Consider the following 10,462-nt stretch of genomic DNA (forward strand, 5'->3'; position numbering starts at 1 on the left):
TGTCATAGAAGATTAATAGAATAATAGATTATAAGGCCAGAAGGGACCATTCTGACCATCTCTATAATACTGCCATTGAACTTCCCTGAATTAATTGCTGATTTAATTAGAGCATATCTTCTAGAAAAAAAAATCTACTTTTAATATAAAAATTTCCAGTGATGGATATTCCATCCCGACCACTGGTAAATTGTTCCAATGATTAATTAGTATCACTATTTAATAACTGCACTGTATTTCCAGACTGAATTTGTCTAGATTCAATCACTGGATCTTCTTATACATGTGTCTGCTAGACTTAAGATATCATTTTTGTTCCACATGTAAGTACTTACAGACTGTGATCAAGTCACTTCTTAACCTTCTCTCTGATAAACTAAATAGATTGAGCTCCTTGAGTCTTTCATGGTAAGGCACGTTTCCTAATCCTTCACATAACAAAAAATGTGAAAATGGTAGAGGTGCTTAATGACTTCTTTTGGTTTTCATCAAGAAGGTTGGCGGTGTTTGGATGTCTACCATAGTGATATCAGTGAAAATGAGGTAGGATCAGAGGCTAAAATAGGAAAAGAACATGTTAAAAATTACTTAGACAAATTAGATATCTTCAAGTCACCAGGACCTGATGAAATGCATCCTAGAATACTCAAGGAGCTGACTGAGGAAATATCTGAGTCATTAGCAATTATCTTTAAAAAGTCATGGAAGATGGGAAAGATTCCAGAAGACTGGAAAAGGGCAAATATAGTGCCCATCTATAAAAAGAAATAAGGACAACCCGGGGAATTACAGATCAGTCAGCTTAACTTCTGTACCAGAAAGATAATGGAGCAAATAATTAAGCAATCAATTTGCAAACATCTAGAAGATAATAAGGTGATATGTAACAGTCAGAATGGATTTGTCAAGAACAAATCATGCCAAATCAACCTGAAAGCTTTCTTTGATGGGGTAACAAGCCTTGTGGATAAGGAGGAAGCCGTACACGTGGTATATCTTGACTTTAGTAAAGTTTTTGATACTGTCTCACATGACCTTCTCATAAACAAACTAGGGAAATGAAACCTAGTTGGAGCTACTATAAGGTGGGCGCAAAACTGGTTGGAAAACCATTCCCAGAGAGTAGTTATCAGTGGTTCACAGTCATGCTGGAAAGGCATAACGAATGGGGTCCCACAGGGATCAGTTCTGGATTCGGTTCTGTTCAATATCTTCATCAATGATTTAGATAATGGTATAGAGAGTACACTTATAAAGTTTGTGGATAAAGTTTGAACCCCAAGCTGGGAGAGGTTGCAAGTGCTTTGGAGGATAGGATTAAAATTCAAAATGATCTGGACAAACTGGAGAAATGGTCTGAAGTAAATAGGATGAAATTCAATAACGACAAATGCAAAGTATTCCATTTAGGACGGAACAATCAGTTGCACATATACAAAATGGGAAATGACTGCCTAGGAAGGAGTACTGTGGAAAGGGATCTGGGGGTCATAGTGGACCATAAGCTAAATATGAGTCAACAGAGTAACACTGTTTCAAAAAAACGCAAACATCATTCTGGGATGTATTAGCAGGAGTGTTGTAAGTAAGACAAGAGAAGTAGTTCTTCCGCTCTACTCTGCACAGATTAGGCCTCAACTGGAATACTGTGTCCAGTTCTGGACACCAGATTTCAGTAAAGATGTGGAGAAATTGGAGAAAGTCCAGAGAAGAGCAACAAAAATGTTTAAAGGTCTAGCAAACATGACCTATGAGGGAAGACTGAAAAAAATGGGTTTGTTTAGTCTGGAAAAGAGAAGACTGAGAGGGGACATGATAACAGTTTTCAAGTATATAGAAGGTTGTTACAAGGAGGAGGGAGAAAATTTGTTCTTCTTAACCTCTGAGGATAGGACAAGAAGCAATGGGCTTAAATTGCAGCAAGGTAGGTTTAGGTTGGATATTAGGAAAAACTTCCTAACTGTGTGGGTGATTAAGCACTGGAATAAATTACCTAGGAAGGTTGTGGAATCTCCATCATTGGAGATTTTTAAGAGCAGGTTAGACAAATACTTGCCAGTAATGGTCTAGATGCTACCTAGTCCTGCCATGAGTTCAGGGGACTGGAATAGATGATCTCTTGAGGTCTCTTACAGTCTTTTGATTCTATGAAAATGTTCTTTTTCTATAGTGTTCTATTCTATATAGGTGTTTATTCTATGCTTATCACCATAGTATCTGGAGTGCCATCCAGTAGTACATTAAGCCATATGACTACACATTTTTCATGTGTTGGTTGTTCTCTGATTCTCTCCCCATAAGGAAAATCAAGACCAATGGGGTGTCTCGGTTGGGTTGGATGCTTCTTGCTACGTGTCTATGTTAGATAAGGCAAGGTCACCTTGTACTTGAAGCAGAAAGTAGTGAGATTTGTGATGGTCCTTAGTTCCTGGGGGAGTTCATTCCACAGTCTCAGATTGCCCCTGGAGCAGATTCTGACTCCTGCATAAATTACTTTTACTCTTATAGTTGAGAGTTCCTTGAGCTAGAGGAGCAGAGTTGTCAACCACGGTCTTCATCCCAGAGCTTTGGAAGGTCTTTTCAATATCCTGGGCCCAGGCCTTTGAGCACTTTGAAGATAAGGATTGAGACCTTCAACTTGATTCAATATGGGAATCCAGCCTAGGGAATGGAGGACAGATATGATGTACTCCTGGTAGACTGTGTTGCTAAGGAGGAATTCTACAACATGCGGTACTTTAGGTGGAATTTCCTAAGTGCTGACGGCTTCCTGCTCAGCTATACTGCATTGCTGTAATTCAGCCAAGAGGTGATGAAGGCAGCATGAATAATTGAGGCCAGGTCTTCATCCAACATTATGGGATGGAGTTCCTAGCCAAATGGAGTTGGTAGAAAGTATTACTCATGGATCCTGCTACATGAATGCTCAGTGTCAGTGAGGAATCCAAGAGTACTCCAGACTACAGACTGAACTGACCAATTGTGGGTCTGTATCTTCAACCCACACAGGCTGCATCATGGGTATAAGCTCCTCAAAGTACTTTCCTCTGCCCACCAACCTCACCTCTGTCTTCCTCGAGTTCAACTTCAGCCAATTGTTCTTCATTCAAGCTGACCTCATCCATCTTGGTGGTAGCGGTGTGGAGAAGGATAGGTAGAATTATGTATCATCTGCATATTGCTGGCACTTGAGTCCATGTTGTCTGACCAGTTCACCTAGTGGTTGCCTGTAGATGTTGAAAAGGACTGGAGAGAGAATTGATCCTTATATAACTCCACAAGTGTGTAGTCTAGTAGTTAAGGTGCAGTTTTCCATCATCACTCACTGGAAGCATCTTTCCAGGAAGGACTCAAACCATTGTAGCTCTTTACTCTGAACTCCTACTATCTTTCTTAAGTGAAAATATTACAGAGAGGTCCAGTAGAATGAGAACTGATGTCTGTCCTCTATCTGCTGACAGGAGATCATCCATCAGTGCCACTCATGTGGTTATGGTTCTGTGAACTGGCCTGAATCCAGATTGTGCTGTGTCTAGAGTGTTAGGTATAGTTAGATGAGCTTGTAGTTGGCCTTTTGCTAGCTTCAGTATGAGCTTTTTCTATATGTTAGTTGTGACACTTCTCTATCTGTTAAGAGGTAGTTGGCTAGGACTGAAATATCCAGAGTGGGTGTTCAACTGATTATCCACCATGATCCCCCTGTTTTTTTTTCAGAGTCACTGCTTCCTGGGATGGAGTCCCAGGGTATAAATATGCCCTACATTATTTGTTCCTTGATGTATATCTTTACATTTGGCCATAACAAATTGCATATCGTTTGCTTATGCACAGCTTACAGAATGATCTGGATTGGTTAGTATCAGTGTCCTCTTCATTATTTACCATTTCCCCCAATCATTATGTCATCTGCAAAGTTTAATCAGTGATTATTTTGTTTTCTTCCAGGTCATTGATAAAAATGTTAAATTACAAAGGGCTAAGAACCAATTCCCGTGGGACCTACTAGAAACACAGCACTCACTGATGATTCCCAATTTACAATGACATTTTGAGACCTGTCAGTTAGCCAGCTTTTAATCCATTTAATGTGTCCGTAGTGAGGTGGTGTAGTTTTCTGCCGTCCTGGAGAGAGACGAGTCCCTCCGGACACCAGAGAGGGTGGACCCAGGGACCTTTGAGCCCACCCCCCGGAGGGTCAAGTGTGGCACCGGAAGTATAAAGGCCTGACCCCAGAGCTCACTGGGGGAGCAGCCACTGGAGAGGCCAGATGCCTCTGGCCTAGCTCGCGACTGGGAAACTGCAGCGGCCTGCGGTAAACCCAAGGACTGGTCTGACCTGCCCCGCGCCAGCTAACCAGAGGAGTTGCCGAGCCTGCCCCATGCCAGCTACCCAGAGGAGTTGCTGAGCCTGCCCTGCGCCAGTTACCCGGAAGAGGTGCCGAGTCTACCCCTCACCAGCTATCCTGAGGAACCCATGATGCTGGACCCCCCTGAGGACACAACCCTGACCCAGGTACCTCAAGAGGGGGAGTCTGGAAGTAGCCTGGGGGCAGCCGACCCTAGTCTGGCTGCAGCACTGCCAGAACCCATGTCAGTGTGTTGCGGCCAGGATCCCCACTGATGCAGCAAGGGCCTGGGCTTACTGTTTATATACTGAGGGCCTGAGCGCCTGACTCACCATTGCCCGCCCTGACCTAGGGCCTGGGCTTACTGTGCTTATTTCTGCCCTCACAAAGGAAGACTCCCACGGCTGAACTAATTCCCCTCAAGACATCTTCCCGAGTTTAGTGAGGCGGTGTGGTTCCCCGCCGCCACAGAGAGAGACGAGCCCTGGCTAACCCCTCTACAGTGTCCCATGTTAATTTTGAATCTTTCTAGTTTTTTTTTAATCAAAAAGGTAGGCAATAACAAGTCACATGCCATACAGAAGTCTATTTCATCACTAGTATTACCTTTATCAACCAAACTTGTAAACTTATTTAATAAATAAAGTTTATTTGACAGTATCTGTTTTCCACAACTCATTTTAAGAGACATTAATTATGCCACCCTCCTTTAATTCTTTATTAATTGAATCCTGTATCAGCCATTCCATTATTTTGCTGAGCTGAAGAGATGTAGTCCTGCTAAGGCACCCAGCCCATAGTAAAGAATGAGGCAGAAAGTACTCAAACTACAATGCCTATATGGCATCACAGCACCCATAGGCAGATGCAGTTTGTTGCTGAACTGATGCTAAAGGAAATATTTTGGTTCAGTTCAACAAAACATAAATTTTGAAAAAAATGAATATTTTAGGGAAAAATGTTTGAAAAAAGACATTTTAAAAAAGGTTTCAAATGAAATATTCTAATTAACACTAATGTACAACAACACTGAAAATGAAAAGTGCAATCAAAGAAATGCAAAGCATTATTCTCCATCTCCTATTAGATTTAGCTGTTACTATTTGAATTGTTGTAAGCCTAAAACATATAAGTTTATGACAAACTGTGTAACGCAACAGAAGTTAACATGACTATCCCAATCTAATGAGGCATATAGTTGGAAACACTATCTGCACAACTATATCTTCTCTTATACATACAAAGTAAGATTTTTTTGTAATAAATAATGACAGTTAACTGGCTTGTAAATAAGGTATGTTTATTATAGAGATCAATTGCTGAAATTTTTATTCAGTTCTTGCTTAGGCAATATTCTCACTAAAATCAAAAGTAGCTTTGCCTGAATAAGGATTTGGTCTATACATTTAAATAATGAACCTGTACTAGCTACAAATACTTAAGACCCAAATTCTAGGTGATTGGGCTTTTGTCTAGATCAGTTGATAAATACAACATGGGCTTATTTTTAATCATGCTACTTTGCCTCCAATATTTGATGAGGATGCTGGTTCTGTGGATAAGGCACCAAACTCTGACAAATATGGGTTCAGTTCCCAGTTTGGCCACATACCAGCTGTGTTATTGGGCAGAAGACTTAAGTGTGTGTATCTGCTGCAAAAACAAGGCCCATTGCCATACTATATTCACAGGACTTAAGACTGTAGCAAATGATCCTGGCTACATCCTCTCCTTAAGTACTCCTGTTTCTTTTCAAAACCACTTCTTTGGAAGTGCTGGATATAGACATTCTGAAAAGAAATTGAATGCTTTTAGTGCTCACATGTAATACATAGAATGCTCTTCCAGCAAATAGCCATCTTACAGCAGTGCTATGTCAAATTCTTGGAACAAACTGAAAGGTTTTTGGCCTGCATTTGTATGCATTGAGCTTTGTGTAGCTGTGCAAATCTTAATTGTGGAGGTTTTTCCCACCCTGAGCATCCCTATGGGCAGAAATTTAGCCATAAATTTTAAATAGCATAAAATAACCTCACATTGTGTTGACAAATACTATAGTAGGCTATGTAATTTGTATTTATATATAAAGTGTTTCTGGGCAATGCAAAATGCATAAAAATGGTGGTGTGTTTGCATCAAAAGTTGTCAGTCTTATGGGGGCCACTAAAGATATATTTCATTGAGTTCATTATGAATGGTACTGAGAAAAATAAGTGAGGAAAATGAAAAGATTAGTGGCTACCTAAAAGTTATTAAACTATTGGATGCAATTTAATTGTTCTCATTCACCCATGCACAAGTGCACACATACATGCTTATCTTTAGGCAGTATCCTCTCTACTGAAAACATAATTCTGGATCAATGGCAAAATTCTGAGTCAATGGCAAAACTCCCATTGCGTTCAATACAGCCAGGATTTCACGCATGGTATTTACCTCTGACAATGCACTGTTCAGAAAAATAAAAGTTATAATGAAGGCAACTGTAACAGGATGGTCTGCCCCTTTAAGGGCCAGGAGGTGCGGGGGTGGTAGCCAGGTCTGTCTGATTACCCGACACAGCTGGAAAAGGATCATGGGCATCTGAAAGCCAGCAAGTGGTTCAGCTGGGGAGGTGAGCTTCAGGAGGAAAGTTGGTTTCTGTAACTGGCCCTGGAACAGAGAGCTTGAGAAAGAGAGTGCCTCACCAAGGGAAGAGCCTCTGGGGAGCAGAGCGAAACAGAGTGAAAGGCCTCTTGGCTCCTGAAGATTATGTTCGTCAAGACAATAGCTTCATAGATATGTAGGTCTAGAAGTGACCTCAAGAGCCCATCTAGTCCATTTCCCTGCACTGAGGTAGGATTGTGTGTTACGCTGAGTTTTTTGCTTGAATTAATAAACTGTGCCCAGAGAGAAGGGTTTGAAAGAGATGTGGGTGTGGTGTTCAGTCCTTCCTTGGCTGGGGAAACAGGCCAGCAGTGTGCAGCAACATGTTTGCCTCATGGGTAACTTATCCTGAAACCAAATCAATGCTCCAGGAATCTCTGGGAAACAAAAGGCCAGATTTCTGAGATCCCATTGGTGAGTAGTTATTCACCCAAACAGTCCCATTGAAATTGGGCCAATAATGCAAGTAACTACTCACCAGCATAAGTAAGGGTTTCTTAGTCTGGTCCATAGCATCTTGTGGGCTTTTCACAGACATGTGGTCTCATTTTGTAAGTGCAGGAACTGTAGCCCCCACCTATTGAAATAAATTAAAGAACTGGAGCTAGCTAATTGATGGGTGTGGTCAGGCTTTTTGTTTGTGCAATGAAGTGTGTGATTGACCAGTCAGTTTGTAACTACTGTGTTTGTAACTCTGAGGTTATGCTGTATTGTAATTAATGCAGAATGAAATGGAGGGAAGAGAAGGTGAGAAGGATGGGTAGCAGAATGTTTTGTGAGCTCCCTCATAAAAAATCTGAAAAATAGGTCCAATTCTGAAAAATATCTAATACCAGAAAATGTAGAACCATTTTCCTGCTTTTCTTCCCTTTTCTCTATTTCTTTTAAAATTTGAAGTGATTCAAGTCTTATCCTTTCTGCACATTCCCAGTGTCTGAACTGATGCTAGCTGAAGCAGTCTCTCTTTAGTGTGACTAATTAGACAATTTTTGTTAGGATGGAGAATCTCTCTGTCATTTTCCTCTCATGGTTTCTACCTTCTCCTCCTTGTCTCTCTCTGTTCTACGTCCTCTTTCTGTCTCCCTTACAGCCCATTGGCAGTCAGTACTCTGAATGGGCTCATCTGCTGTACTTCCTGCACTATGAAGAAATTATACTTTTGGATTCAGCTTTTCGGATGTAGCTCTTCCAACAATTGTGACCATGTGCCTATTTCCTTCTTCATCCAGATTCTCAGAGGGTATCTCCTTTCAACACATCCACCTTCACATCTGGAGGGCTTCATCCCCACCATTCTAGCTAGGTGCTTTTAACTTTTTTTTCCATCTGTCCTTCTGTTTACCTGACTCCTGTTCTATTGCTATGAATACATGAAACAGCATTTTCTCCTCAAGTATACTTCTGCTGTTTCCCTTCCCTCTGTTCTTTTCCTTGATTCAGCGTTTTATCCTTTCATGGCCCTTTAGAATTAAGTGATGTAGTCTAATACATTTGAGAAACACAAGTGCAACTGGTTCATTCCTAATGCACCAGAGTTTATATTTCCAAAAGTGGATTTCTCAGTATTTAGTGTCTCAAGATCAGCATCCAAAAATTGAGGGAACCGTACTCCCTCTAAAGATGGTTTGAGCCAGGTGAGAGAAACAATATCAGCTTTCAGATAGTGATGGTGGTCCAGAATAAGGAGCAGATAGCGTGAGAGCCTGATTAGGTCTTCAGTTTCTTTACTTCTGGAACTCCATGAAAATAAAGAATAATTGCCAATTTTTGGCTCCTGATGGTTCCCATTTACAGTATACTCAGAGCTTCTGTATTCTCACTGCCACCGAACCTAAGTGTAATTCAAGAATCAACTGCTCCTCACAGTAATTGCAGATTTCAGCTTCCAGGCTTCAGCAATTCTTAACTGAATGATCATATAACTCCCAATCCTTCCTCTCTTTTGTTCAAATAGTTGCAAACATTTTATTACTAAGTAAACATGAGAAGACATAGAGAAGGTAGTCATCTCAGATCAACAAAAGGGTTCTTCAAGGACAAGTGACAACACCACAGATAATTTGTCATGGTCAAATGCTTACTGATGCCAACCTCTGATTTTCTGCTGTTCTACAGAAATAACCTGGTTCTTGCTCCTGATGCTTTCAACCCAGTAAAATCTGATCTACTTCTATTCACAACATTATTCCTGTTATCAGTCTGCTGACCTTCTGCTTTGTTTGTTTGTTTGTTACCTACCCCCATGCCAGACATAATTAGAATCACTGTTCAAAGAATACCATTCCATGCCGAGCATTTGTTCCTGCATTTGCTCCAGGGAAGGACACTGGATTGCTTTATATAAGCATTTGTCTGGCTGTCATTTTTTTGGGTCAAGTGCAAAATTGGTTCTTGAACTCTCTTGATATGACTCCCTTGTGGTTGAGCTGGTCCACTGGTGCCATAGCTGTCAAAGCTTGCATTAAAACGTAGTGCCTGTGGGCTATACTCTCACATTACATATATTCTGACAACCCACTGGTCCCCTAGGCATCTCTTGCAATAGACTATGTCTTGCTGACATCTTCAAGTGCCTTTAAATTGCATACCTTCCTTTTTACACATTGTACTGGTAATTTATTTTGGTACATACGTGTCATTGGGTGTCATTAAGTATAGATATATATGGTACCAATGTGACATTGCTATCCAAGAAGATAAATTTTCTACAAAAAGCAGAGCATTTGAGACATTACAAAGACTACCTGTATCATTCCTGGACACAAATGAAAAGAACAGAACAATTTTTAAGATAACATAATACCAACAAATCACATGGGCACAAGTAATAGAACCAAACTGACATCATCATCATCTGAATATCAAATCTGGCTGCTGAAAGCTGATGGACATCTTTGAATTGTTATCCATTCTCTCAAATCCATAAGGCCTTTTAAAGAGTGTGAATGAGCCACGTCCCAACCTCATCAACAATAGAACACAGACTGAGCTAATCCAAACTCATTCCTCCCCAAAGGTTTGGCTTTATTAATAACTCATAAAACAATATACAACATAACTCACAGCCTAAGCTTCCTCCCTGAGTTTGTCAGTCCATAGAGTTTCCTTCTATGATCACCTCTGTCCTACCTTCATAGGTTTCAACCACAAAGTCACCTAAACCCCTGACTTACAGATTCCAAGGACAGAAGAGATCACTGCGATCCTGTCATCTGATCTCCTATATAATATAGGCCATAGAACTTCACCAAAATAATTCCTACAGCAGATCTTTTAGAAAAATCGTCCACTCTTGATTTAAAAATTGTCATTGATGGAGAATCCTCCTTGACCCTTGATAAATTGTTCCACTGGTTAATTGCTCTCACTGTTAAAAATGTATGCCTTATTTCCAGACTGACCTTGTCTAGCTTCAACTCCAGACATCGGATTGTGTTATAACTTTCTCTGCTAGACTGAAGAGACCATTAT

The sequence above is a fragment of the Mauremys mutica genome, chromosome 3, assembly GCF_020497125.1.
Source record: "Mauremys mutica isolate MM-2020 ecotype Southern chromosome 3, ASM2049712v1, whole genome shotgun sequence".
Taxonomy (NCBI): domain Eukaryota; kingdom Metazoa; phylum Chordata; order Testudines; family Geoemydidae; genus Mauremys; species Mauremys mutica.